We start from the raw sequence: 13,889 nt of genomic DNA, 5'->3' as shown, positions 1-13,889 counted from the left end.
CAACGGTCGATGTTTGACGTGGCGACTGCGCACGGATCGCGAAATATATATCGATAAAAACATGTCATTTCCCGAGCGTATTTTTCACATCCCGAAGTTTTACGATCGTTTCTGATTTTGACACGAAATCCCCTGAATGTTTGTTGTTGTGCTGATTGACGATATTCTAGGGAGTCTATAATAAGTTCGAACGACGCAATAAATTTACTTCCCACTGCAAAGACTTTATATACAGCATTATGCCTTTACCTCAGGTGAGTTTTTTTAAACTTCTCGTTAGTTTTTGTCGTTTTCATTATTCTAAATCAGTTGTATTATATTTTTAACCAATATCACATAAACATCAGTTTTTACATGTCAAATATTAGCCGCCTCCGATGACTACATTTTGTCGTCTGCCACACTGTACTTGTGGTTCGACGCGATAGACGCATATCACGCGGCGGTCGCAATGTATCAACCGCACGTAACTGTGCTAGTCACCTTTGCCAATTCTGGTGGAATCAGTATACACATATTGACTGGCTATGAGGGCAACAGCATACGTCTGTACCCCGAGGGACTGTGAGTCACCCCCAAAAACAGACTGTTTCCCGAGGCCGTAGGCCGAGGGAAACAGTCTGTTTTTGGGGGTGACTCACAGGCCCGAGGGGTTAAAGACGTATGCTGTTGCCCTCATGCCAGTCAATATGTGTTTTGTAACACACCTCATCCGTAGCCATGCATAAGAACGTACTGTACACAAAACTTGTCGCATGTAGGTCTATGATGTAATATGTTGGAGTGGTTCAGTAAGAAAAAGTTTTTCCTAAAAAGACCGCAATACTTATGCAAAACGTTCAATGCACCTTTGATTATAGTTTTTAGTCCGTATCGAGTCCTTGTTGGAAACCAAAGCATTCAATTCTTCTTCAGAAAGTAGGATAAACCAATAAATTTCTGGATTATCGTTTCGATCGGCCGCAGACGACATATTTGTTTACATTCCGGTCCGCGTTCGCGTCAAATATCGTTTTGACGTCAGCGGGCATCATTTTTCAGAACTGATGCCTGGCAGGCAACAGTTCAAACGAATGATGCCTGATGACGTCGTTTACGTGGATCAGCACAAAAAGAACGCATGCCACGTGACTATCAATTGGCGAATTAGAATACAGACTGCGGATAAGGTTTGTTACAACGAAAATTGTTTGTCGTTTTTTCGCCAAGTCAGTAAGACTCCGCTTTCTCCTACGGGGCATGACCGATCACCGACGCGCGTGGTACTGTGGCATACAGCAGCGTAAGCGTAGACTCGTACTCCATAGCTTAGTTGACAATGGCCCCAGTGCCGAACGTTCGATGTTCGGAAGCTGAATTTAGGTGGGCCACCGGAATTCAAACTTTTACTTTTTTGAAGACATGTTTTTATCGATATCTCGCGATCCGCGCGCAGTCGCCACGTCAAATATCGACCGTTGGCATTGAAAAAATGTGTTTTAAAAATGTTACCAAGTGGTAGTGTCTCTTTATTTAATATTGACGGACTTTTTATATTGATATTAATGGACTCATACTTATAGGTCAATCACCTTGGTCTTTATAAAACAGACTCCAGTATGAGCAGAGGTCAAGGAGTCGATCCCGTGTAATTATTATAATCTAGGATGGCAGCTACTGATCACGTTTTGCCATCACGTGATTCAACAAACTTTAATCTTACAAGAGATATCTTTCCTTAATTAGAAAGTATATCTGGAGGAACGATCGAACTTGTAAGAATTATTACAACATCGGCTTTAATTAAAGGAAGACCAATCATTCGATCTAATTTTGAGATTTTATGATCGTATCTTATATTTCAAGCTATGCCCAATGAACGTGAATTTTGGTGAATCAATACGATTAGATAGTTATTTCCCTTTTATAAGGGAGAATTTTTATGTGGAAAGGTAAAGAATGATACTGCTCGGCACGTAACTATACGACTTGACATCAAGCCAACAAACCCTCCTTATGCCAGTCTAACTTTTTGTGGGTCTCTACTTTGTTGATCTCTGCGTACCTCATCGCATCAATTGCCTCTAGTAGACGATACAGCTGTATCAATATTCAGAGATTGCAAATCGTCCACTTATACAATAATTTTCCACATTACATTTATACATCTGCTGGTTTCGCTCAGAAAACTGAAACATTTCAGAGTGAAAAATCGGTAATGTAAGAGAAATTTGCCACAGATTTATCTTGAAACGTAAGGTAGTATTCGTCTTTGGGACAGCTATGCGAACTCTCAGATTTTTTTTCAATACTTTTCTCAGGCTGATCTACCGCTTCTTGACCTCATTGTGAATCTTTGAAGCAAGTAACACTTTCATCGCCTTAGTGTTGTGAAAAGAGAAAATTTTGAATTCCTGTCAGAGTTTTGTTTTCCTAGTATCGAAATTAATGTGACCCCTGATTTTTATTCTTGGTTCGTCAAGAGAATGGTTGCAAGTTTCCTTGAGGAAAGCTTGAGCAAACGTTTCAGTCTTTGAATTTCTAGGCGCGCACTTTCTCATCGGCGGATCTACGAAATCGGTAATAATTTTGCGAAAGTAACTCGGCAAAAGTGCTCTTGCAGCTGTGAAATCGTGAACACAAAACACAATGCAAAGAAAATATCTCGTGCCAGTCTTTGTCTTCATAATGCCCAATCTTTGCACTTCCAATAAGTCTATAGTATATGGAGCCTTATATTATGCAATGCCTTTTGGCATTTATCATGTCTTTTAGATCACTTGTGTCTCTTGATGCAAGTATAAATGAATATCTATGAATTATTAAATATACATACCATCTTGAAGATGGGCACTTTTTTATTCAAACAAATATTTGCCAGCATTAGAGTTGAAGCTACTGGTAACAGTTTCATCGTTTTCAAGGGTGTGGTTAATCTTTACTAAGCGCGTAGAGAACAGCCATTGTGTCTCAGCAACACTCCCGGAAAATGTATACCTGTATCGTAATCAAGGCATCCATCTTGCAAGCTTTACAGCTGCACATTGTCACTTGCCGACAACACTGATCCATGCTATGTGCGTTTACTAGCTTGTTCTTGTTAAAAAAAAGCACGAGGTTTACAGCAGACGACTCGGCTCTTAGGCAACAAGTACATGATACATGGTAGGGGTAGAAGTACGGGTAGGGTAGGGTAGCTATACATAGGCTATTGATGTCAGTAAATGCCAGATTCGGCTACATGTACACCAAGCCCGGAGTCTGCGATAGTACCATTGTAAAGAACGTAAAAGCAACTTTTAGGTACCGCCAGGGGCTGCAGTACTACAATCCGGGTCATATCCTTGATATCAAATTGTACCAGGCAAAATATTCCTACCACTGCCGGATAAATTCGCGGAGAAACTATGAACCTCTTTCTCAGAGTAAGGATCTCATTCCAGATTTTTAAATACTAGAAGCGAAAGCTTCTGTGGTTGATAACTCTTTTCTGCTTTCTTGACACCAACGAATTCCAGGTAAGCCTCTTATTTTGGCGTTTTTCGGATTGCTTTTCTCCAGAGGAGCATTTCCAAGATGGCGTAAATTGTAAAGGTCCAACCGGGTTCCGCCCTTTCATCTAACTTTGCAAAAAAATGATCGGAAATTTATTTGGCGCCGAGCCGACGCTGCAATTAGTAATTTGTCTCTGCTCCTTCAGGAAGCCATGTATTATTTTCATCGTCTTCAATGAATGTATCTGTGTCCCAATTCTGATAATACATCTAATTTCTCCACAGCATCGTTCTCTTCACTGCGGCGTTCATATTAAAGATATACTGTCACCTGTTCCAATTTTGCCACAATTACCATGGAAAGAGAAAATCTAACCAATCACAGATTTTAAGCGTGTGGCCGCTTTTTAAAAACAGCGCCCTCACATGGGCATTTTGGATACCAAGGAACGCCCCTTTGACCATGTATGGGCATATTTAGATTATAGGTGACTGTATACCTTTAAACAAGTGACTACATGAGTTCCAACAGCGCTGAAATTTTGACACACAATTACGGAAAGGGTACTTTCAGCTTAAGCTGTGAAATGCAACCTACTTGAACCTGAAACATCTTCCTATGCACGATGTTGTTGTCACATGATCATGATCTCTGCAAGTCTCGATCTTTGTAAATGGAAATTCCAGATGAAATCCCTTGATTATTTTATGTGGACTTTTACCGAGTGCTTTTAAGTTGACAATATACTAAAATTAGAAGTATATTGACTTTATGGTCGGCATGCTTTAAATTTAAGACATTTTACAAGACCTTCGATGATTGAATGAATGAATGAATAAATGAATAGATGAATAATAAAAAAATCATAAATATTGAGTATTATTAAATTTTCAATATCAAGTCTTTTTGCAAACGTTAACATGCATCGATTAATCGTTAAGTGTAATCTTTGTGAAGTTAAAGCGCAAGGTAACGTTTCGCAAAAATACTCTTCTGAATACGTTTGCTGTCTGTCAACAAAGATATCCTCTCAACTAAACTGTTAGCAGAATAACCCGCGTAATTTTTTTATTGGAAATTTCATTTTAACTAGATCTCATTTAGCAGTTCTTAATGATCAAGCGTCGAAATGGCCCAATCATGCAGCAGTTACTAAAGTACTGATACAGTGACCTTCATGGAAACCATTATTATTAAGGCTATTACACACAAACGACGAATATGAAAAAACCCACCTATCTGCCGGACAACCATCATGGCGAGTACGGCTTTAGCATTGGGTTATTACTATAAGCATTCCGTATTTTCCATTTTTAATTTTCTTTTCATCTCAATTGATTTATTTTTTTCAGCTGTCCGTAAACATTTTATCGGCGCGAATATCTCGTTCTTATCTGTAACGAGTTGTGTTTCACAGTTAGCTTAGTCTTCGCACATCTACTAATCCCATCTGTCCATCCTGTTTCAGTTTACAACATTGGGAGGATAGAATTACTTTTTTTATACGCGGGTCTAAAGGATAATGCGCTACGCTGTGACTTCGGGGTCAGTATTGGTCATTAATTACAGAGTTGTGTCATTTAAGACTCTCATCTGTCGTATGTACAGCATAATGGCCAAACGTCATGTACCGGTACAGCAAATATGAACCCTTGGCAAAGCTGGCAATTAGATGAATTGCGCATTTCAGAACACCCCGAATAGCATAGGCTACGGTACATTAAACAAAGTATCTGTTATGACCCAATACCGTCTGTTTTTTATGGAAAACTTTTCAGCTTCGCTCAGATAAAATACAATCAAAATGTCGAGTTCTGTTTCGTCCAGAGGGGGTAACGGTTCTTGCACCAGTTATTGTACCGATTTTCACTCTTTTGCGAAGTCAAAGGCGAAGCATAAATTGAAAATCTACATTATGATGTGCAAATTTATTTTCTGTTAAAGAAATTATTCTTCAAATCACTATGTAGCAAGGTTTGCACGGGCTGGCTACATTTTCTGTCGCGCAAGGCGAATGCGTTCTTTCCGCAGCGGCAGGGTCGACCTTTTCTCAACCAACAACGAAGATACCGCAAGAAATGAATAAAAAAACAAAGAAACTTTCATCGATAAACATAAAATTAAATATATCTGAATAGTCAACCATATCCTACAGTACTTTTGACGACATTGACGTCATAATATCGACATAGTACCCCGGTAAGGTCAAAATCGATAAGAAAATATTATTTTGTGTTGGTTAGATTGTCAACTTCTACATTGCAGACAAAAAGAAAGAATCTTTAGAACGCATGCCGACGAATTATTACTCGGATATGTGTAAAATTAAACTAGAATTCTAAGAGGTATTTTATAATGTGCAAGAATTGGTTTTCTCTGCGGTTCATGCCCGGTCAATACCTAAGTAAGGTCCCAGTCGCATATGTTTGTCACGGCCTATATTTTCTCAGAGACATTCAGTATTTTTGCGTTGTACAGTGTATTTTCTCTCAGACCGCAAAATGTCACGTGCTTAGTTGTAGTGGAAATAAAATGTCCGCTCGATTTCGCAAAAAGTTTTTTAGCTATTTATCGTATATATGTCCATTGATCCATCCATCCATTCACCCCTACCTACCTACCTACCTACCTACCTACCTACCTACCTACCTACCTACCTACCTACCTACCTACCTACCTACCTACCTGCCTGCTTGCCTACCTACACACATACACACATACACACACACACACACGTACATACATACATACATACATACATACATACATACATACATACATACATACATACATACATACATACATACATACATACATACATACATACATACATACATACATACATACACACACACACACGTACATACATACATACATACATACATACATACATACATACATACATACATACATACATACATACATACATACATACATACATACATACATACATACATAGACAGACAGACAGACAGACAGCCAGGCACTGACAGACAGACAGACATAAAATGGCGATGTTGTTCGTCAGCTAGCAGTGGTTTTAGACGAACGATTAGAAAATTGTGCACGCATTTAAATTGAAGGTGGAACGTTCCTGACAGATGTTTCTAATCGAGACATATGGATATTTTGTGGTATTCACGTTGCACATAACTGTTGTCTGCTCCCCGCCAAAACTTGGAGGTCTTCTTAAAGTACCTCAATGGGATGGGGGGGGGGGGAGGAGGAGGTATTATCAATCACTTTGAAACATGTTCCGGAAAGAGCGATGACCTAAAAGGTTGCATTCGGCGCCATTTGGCTTCAGAAAGCTATCACTCAAGAACAATCACGGCGACTCTGATCGGGTCCTATATGCTGGGAAATAATAATTTGAAAAGAAATGTATAAAATTTCATGATGTGCTCAATAAATAGATAAATAAGGGTCACTACAGTGACATCACACAGACATAGAAACTGAGTGATGAAATTGACATGAAAATGCCAACCTTCACTTGATAAATAGTTCAATAAATATGTAAATACATAATTAAATAGTGGAATATGCCTGAATAATAAATAAATAAAAGACTGACATAACGGCCTTATTAAATATTATATTTTAGTGATTTTTTTAAGTTTTCATATGTTTTATAGCTATTAATAAAATCATATTAGAATATTCATGCTGGCTTTTGTTAGTAAGGTATCAAGTTCCATCCGATAATTTATTTCTTGAGATGGTATTGGCGCCTCAAAGATACCCTTTACGTTGGTATGGCAAAGGTGATAGCCAATGTCGTTGGCATAGGCACCAGGCAAAGGATTGAATGTGATTTCAGCGCTACCCAGAACTACATGCACTACCTGGCAGGAAAAGTTTTTCCCCGCATCTAAGCAAAGTCCCGTATAAAACTTTTCAGCAATTTGGCACTTTTCTTTACTCATAGAATCCCAAGCAAATAAAGAAATTACAATATCCCGATTTGCATACTTCATTCCCAGATGGTTGTGTCAGATGAAATCGTTGGGTAACCGTTTTTTATCCTCAGCTGGCCAAGTCTTCAGTAAGACAGGTTTTACTATATGGTTTGTGACTTGGAATTGAATACTTTCCCTACAAGTGCGAATTGTGAACAAAAGTACAGGCTTGCGATAACCCATTTCCGACATCAAACAATGGGTTTCCGTTCACTTGACCGGCACAAACCTCAGCATGTGAGTTTTATCAATCGAATGCCTCTCAAGAAAGCAGAACGTGACAGAAAGCTCGAGTAATTGCGCCTAGGTTTAAAGAAGTACGTGATTTTTTTTTTATTTTCCCTGTCGCAAATGTCCTCTTTTCTCTATAAACGAATACCAATGATACGTTGCTTTGACGACCTCAAAACCTATAATGCTGCTCATGGCTCTGATTGCGATGCAGTCTCTACTGACACCGACGTGTCTATTTTAGCGCGCTCGTAACTAGGCAACCAGATCTGATGATTGTTGACCCATGTGAACTATGCAAATATTATTTCCCCGTGTTTCAATACAGACTCCATGGGTCATTCGAGTTTATCGTGCTTTTTTCCTTCATTTTTTTCGGTTGCATTTTCGCCTCAACGTTCACATTGGGAAGCAATTGATAGCTGAAGACACCGACTTTCACATCGTATAGCAACTGTTCATGACAACAACAGGGCCCGGGTACATTATGCTGGATTGGGAGCTAATCGAAGCGTCTGCGCATGCCCTGTACGCTGTACGAAAAAACATATTAATGAGAATTAATTCGCGCTGGTAGACCGGGATTGACCGCGTTGAACAGTTGAGACAGCGCTTCTGCCGAACACACTGTCACGGTTTCATTTGAGTCTTCGCGTTACCAAGGCAGGTTTCGACTCGATTTACCAATCCACCAGCTGGTCAAGGAAACCTCTCGGTTAGACTGCCTGTCATCATGGCGACGGACTCGCCTCTGCTCTGAACAGGAAGATACAAAAGCAACGCACCGTTCGTATCAGTGTATCAGTACACGGTCCACACGTCGGTGACCTTGCTTGCTCTGCTTTGCATCGAATTGCATTAAACTCTGGGGTGAATTCCGAGTCCTGTGTTGGCCCCAGCGTACGCACATTTTGTCACGACATCGGCGTGGCGTCGCGACTGCCACCACCAAGCCAGCTTAACACGACCGGCGTACAAATACAGCTGAAAAAAGGTAATAAGTACGATTATTATTATTATGTAATTGCTACGGTTTCAGATATAATACACTGTCGTGAGTACGTGTGATACTTTGCCGTTGATCGCTCATTGATTGTGTATCTTGTTATGTTAAAGCAGTACACCCGACCACATATCACAGTCCCTCCCTGACTCTGCGTCGGGGAGACAGACATATTGACAGACGCTGTAATGCAAGACTGACAGTGACAGCCCCATGGTACGGCGGAAAATACGACACAGTATCGGCCGGTGATCGTTCACTATACAATGCCCCGCTCAAGAGTGAACAGCTGTGGGCAACCATCCATAGTTCGTCACACGGTTAAAATGGACGAAAAACAAAACTCGTGACGCATTTGTCTTTAATAGCATGTGTTGTTGTCGTCGCTCTTGCGTGTTTATACCAGATCCGACATGATAAAATTTCCAAGTGTCCATCCACTCCGCTTAAACGATATATAGCAATTTTCACTCTGAAATCGAAAAAGACGTTTCGCCCATTGTCATATGAATAAGGGTAAATGTCAGAATCCGTTCAAAACAAGACATTAATTTTTAAAATATTCCTAGCAAGCTGAAAAGCTCCAGTCGCTAAGAAGAAACCGGGGATTATTAATTTGCCATCGCCATTGATAACAGTGCGTGTTTCCACATATGCTCGGCTGCTTATGTACTAGCTGTGACATGAAAAGGATGATATAGTCCGGAAAAGTAACATTTTTCACAGACCGCTTCACAGGAGAAACGCGTATTGACGAGGATTTCAGAAGAGATAGGGACGAAATCTCGCGATGGAGTCCATGACAGCCTTAGAACAATTATTCAAGGTATGCACCGAACAACCTCTTGTCCGTTCTAGTCGTGCACCGCTGATCAATAGTTGTTGGCGGTCTTTCCACTTTGAAATTAAAGGGTCTCTCCCGTAGGACTTCGGTGACAGAGCTGACTGAGAGGCCAGCGGTGTTCAGTGATATTCTGGCTGTCAGCTGGACTCACAATCTCACCACCATTGGCAGCAGTGCGACCAAATTTACTCGCTGTTCCAACCACATTACCAGATTACGACAGCTGGCCCGATCGTAGCCGAATATTGCCGTTGGATTTAGCGCCTGCGCAGCGGAGATTATTTCAAGTCTTAGATATATTTCAGGCACAAAGGAGACAAAATACAGACAAAAATGTATTGTAACACTACCCATGTTAAAAGGTAAATTAGGAATACAGCAAAAAACAGGATGGTTGGACAGTCTCATATACATTACGTTTACGTTTTTGAATGTCCCACACAAGTTCTGTTGATACCATTGTAGATAAGAAGAACCGACTCATTTGAGTAAAATACTAATCATGTAACACTCCACTCCACTGTTTATCCTTGTATGTCTATAACAACAGATTGGCTTCAGTATGTATACATTGTTTTATGGTTTGTTTAGCCAGAGTGCTGTACTAATTAACTTCAGTCTCTACTATCAACACACTCAGTAATTTAGCAATTCCCTTGTGTGTTCAGTCCAGACACTCAAATGAGTCGGTTCTCCTTATCTACAATGTTATCTACAAAACTTGTGTGCCACGTACAAAAAAGTAAACGTAATGTATATGAGACTGTTCAACCATCCTGTTTTTGCTGTAGGATATCAGGAAACGGTCCGATTGCAAATTTCTTCTAGAAAGGGCTGGGAGAAAGTGTACTCTTAATAGACTTAAATTTAGAGATTTACGAACAACTAAAATTTAATAGCAAATGTTACCCATCAGCTATCACGCGCTACATCGGGGATATTTCACAACTTTAAAAGTTTATTCCAATATGAAACCATACTGCTTCTTGTTTTTGCTTCTTTCAGCCAATAATTGACTTTACATACAAAATGCAAAACTGTCAGATATGGAAACCTTGCGTTTAACTTTAACAGGGCAATAGCATTAGCTCACACTGTGGATTTTCCGTATCGCGCGAATAGCACTGATGGCTATCAGAAGACAGAATCGCGTGCGACACTGGCTCCTGCCGACAGAAATCTGGACACATTTTGTCGGCTTTTCGCCTTTTGTTCACTTCCGTAACTGCAGATTGAGGTCGGAACCCTGACGTGTTATTTCTCTTCCTTCCATCATAAGATTGATGGGTGTGCAAAGGACTCGTTATGTCAATCTTGAATGCGTGATTTCCCCGAAAGTCTTGTTAAAATCGCAGACCAAGATTTTGCATCGTGCCTAATGATAGGCACTGTCACGTTCGAATCGGCCCCTACGCGCCCAGAACATGTTAGCGCGCGAAAGTACCGAGAGAACCCCGCGTTTCCCTGAAATCATTAATTAGCGCTCGGTCAACAGCGCGACCTCGTTTCGTTCAGTGGCACCTGTGACGCACATCGGTTCAATCACACTCAAGAAAAGGAGGGAAAAAGACAAACATACCCACAATGTCCACCATTAACTTTAGTAAAAATATTTACCAGTACGGCTATCAATCTAATTGAAGATAGAGCTGGCGTTTGGGGGACCACAGTTACAGAAAATAAGATTTCTTTTGTTAAAGCTTTTCAGTCATTTTCAGTGTCAGTTGCTTGTGAAATAATCGCATTGTTGGATTAAAATTGGTGGCTCTGCATATCCGATATTTTAAATTAAAACGCTATTTTAAATGATTGACTTTCAAGAAATTTTGAACAACTCTGAACTGAAATCTCATTGTTATAACAAAGAATAATCTTGTTTTATTTCCGTTCATTTTCCATTAAGCATAAATTAGTTTCCGCCTGCATTGCGCTCGTGTTTTATTAAATAGCTTGCTTTGTCAGCTAAAACGGAGACAAAACATATCAAAAATTTCATCTTTCAGCCATCGTTTTCTGACTGGAAAGTGATAATGACTCTACTCTGCTAAGAACGTGTGACGTTTTTCTCAATCGTTTCCGTACAGAGGATACTGATCGCAGAGTCCTCGATTTTTAAGATAATAGCTCAGGTGCGGTGTTGAAAGTGTGAACGTGCGAGGCGTTATTGCTATGGCAACGAAGACTGATCGGACCGGACGTTACGGTCCAAGTTCAGGCAACCCTTGGTTTCTTTGCGCCGTTCCAGAAAATTAAGGCAATGGGCTTGTTTAACTTAGATCGCCAAGGAGGGCAAGCGTGTGAATGTTTCCATTTGAAATTCAATTTTATTAAAACAATTACCGTTCCAGACTTGCGTCTAGTCTGTGTGCTTACTTCATAGGCATTACTTTCACGAATTTGAAAGAATATTGGCGCGGTGACAGTTTCGAAACATACAACTTGGACAGCCACTCACTTCAGCGCATGCGCAAGCAGAGACAGATAAAAAGTGAGAGGTAGTTCACAAATGAGAGGTCTTGACGACTGATTCAGTGCCTGATCTTTATTGAAACATAGATAAGCGACCAAGCGAGCCATACTGCAGTCACGACAGTTGCCTGTCTCCGTCTTGACAATATTTCATCATTTCATAAAGTTGCATATAACATCATGGAATGTCGCCCTATTCTAATTGGCGCTATTTGCCGTCAACCCTAATAAGCTTACAGTCACTTTTAAAGGAAAAAGACCTTGCTTAATTACAGAGTATGTAAATAAAAAACCATGTAGCCTGACTCAGCCAATGCAATGCGTATATACTATAGCCCTTTCATAGCGTATCATGTTTTTCAAACATAAATAGGCGTACTAACCTGACTTAAACTTTATTTTTTTCGTTTCGTATGAAAATGGTCACTCCAAATTTCGCTATAAAACCCGCCCTCAAACAAAACCTCAATACTTCAATGACATAACTTCTTGTATGATTGCGTCATTGAGACGGTTACGTCCTTCGCGCGCTAGATTGTAACGGTTTCAGTCAGTAGAATAAGGTAAATTACATCAATGCAAATAAACGCGCGCAAAATGATATCAAAGATGGCGACGTCTCTTTGATTGTCTCGGCCCGATCTCGCTCCGGGGTCAACGATACAGGTGACGCCGCGCCGATGTTGTATTCCAGATGATATGAACCGAAGGCCGATTAACTATTATGTTATATTTTTAAAACCATACTTCAAAATTCGGTCACGTATCGATGGAAGGCTGACGTCAGGCGATGTGCAAAATTCTTTGACGAAATGAAAAATGGTAAATGGTTGAATTTGAAAGATGCGCGGCGATAACCCCAATTATTCTACCGGAACATTTTGGGTAAATTTATCGCGTTTCGCTGAGAATTGTTCCCCTATAGACGGGCTAATTATGACACCATGCAGCAGACAAATTACAGGACTGTCTATATTACCGTGATACCTTCTAGCAGAGCGTGACTGAGAAAAGTAGGTCACCGTTAGCTCAATGACAGAAGGGAAGGATTTTGACAACATGGCTCTCCACTCTATGCCAGCAACGCATGCACAGCAACTCTAATAACGTCTACACTACTTTCCAATACGTTTTCAATAATTGCTCGGTGGGCGTAAGGGGAAAGAAAATCATTTCATGTTTCTTCGGCTCGAAAGGAATGAATATTTTAGTGAACGCCGTGAGCAGAGATGTAAACCGCATGATGGCATTTCCCAATTGTATTCCCTCGCCTTTCTTGAATCACGAGTCTGTGATGATGGGAATAAAAAATGGAATAATCCTCTTGTTGTTGAAATCCCAACAAAGCGAATTGCGATTGCCCTTTTTCGAAGTGTACACATGCTATGAAATACAAAAGAAGTTTTACTGTTTAAGTCCACCGAAATCAATCGATTCCTGAAGTAATTTAGTTTGCAGCAAATGAATTTGCTCTATCAGTTTAACTCGAAGTAACTACAAACCAACCCAGATATCTGATACACCTACAAAGGAACACGGCAATGCTAGCATGGCAATACAACTGCAACTCGCGCCTGTACTTTTTAGGTGTGTTAAAATTGCGTTATGAAACTAATTAAGCCGTATCGATGGCATAAAGCGGCGACATTGGATAGCCTATTAGCGTGTAGAAGCAATGGGCTCTGTCCGTGGCTTCAACACGAACCGTAATAATGAAATTTCACTTAACTTTAGTGGTTACAATAGCCTTTAAACATCACCTGCCATGTTCATCGGACAAGAAATACATCAAAATTTAGGGAAGGCGAAAATCAGGTATCAACATTGTGCGCATTCACCCAGCCAGGTGCTCAGTGACTTTCCGAGGTAACGTGCGCCAGTGAAATTGTTTATTTTGAGAAAGTAT

The 13,889-nt window shown here is 40.2% G+C and overlaps 1 protein-coding gene across 3 annotated transcripts in view; it reads left to right on the top strand.

Moving 5' to 3' along the window:
• The first annotated feature begins 8,131 nt into the window (after positions 1 to 8,131).
• LOC139117270 (beta-1,3-galactosyltransferase 1-like) overlaps positions 8,132 to 13,889 on the top strand; it is a 109,208-nt gene continuing 103,450 nt past the window's right edge. For all 3 annotated transcript variants that reach the window (XR_011548489.1, XM_070680224.1, XM_070680223.1), the window contains exon 1: positions 8,132 to 8,661. The gene's annotated coding sequence lies outside the window, so the exon portion shown is untranslated. The remainder of the gene's footprint in view (positions 8,662 to 13,889) is intronic.

This window comes from Ptychodera flava, chromosome 18 (assembly GCF_041260155.1).
Source record: "Ptychodera flava strain L36383 chromosome 18, AS_Pfla_20210202, whole genome shotgun sequence".
Classification (NCBI taxonomy): domain Eukaryota; kingdom Metazoa; phylum Hemichordata; class Enteropneusta; family Ptychoderidae; genus Ptychodera; species Ptychodera flava.
The sequence above is the reverse complement of the archived record's forward strand: the minus strand, read 5'-3'. Positions and strand labels throughout refer to the sequence as shown.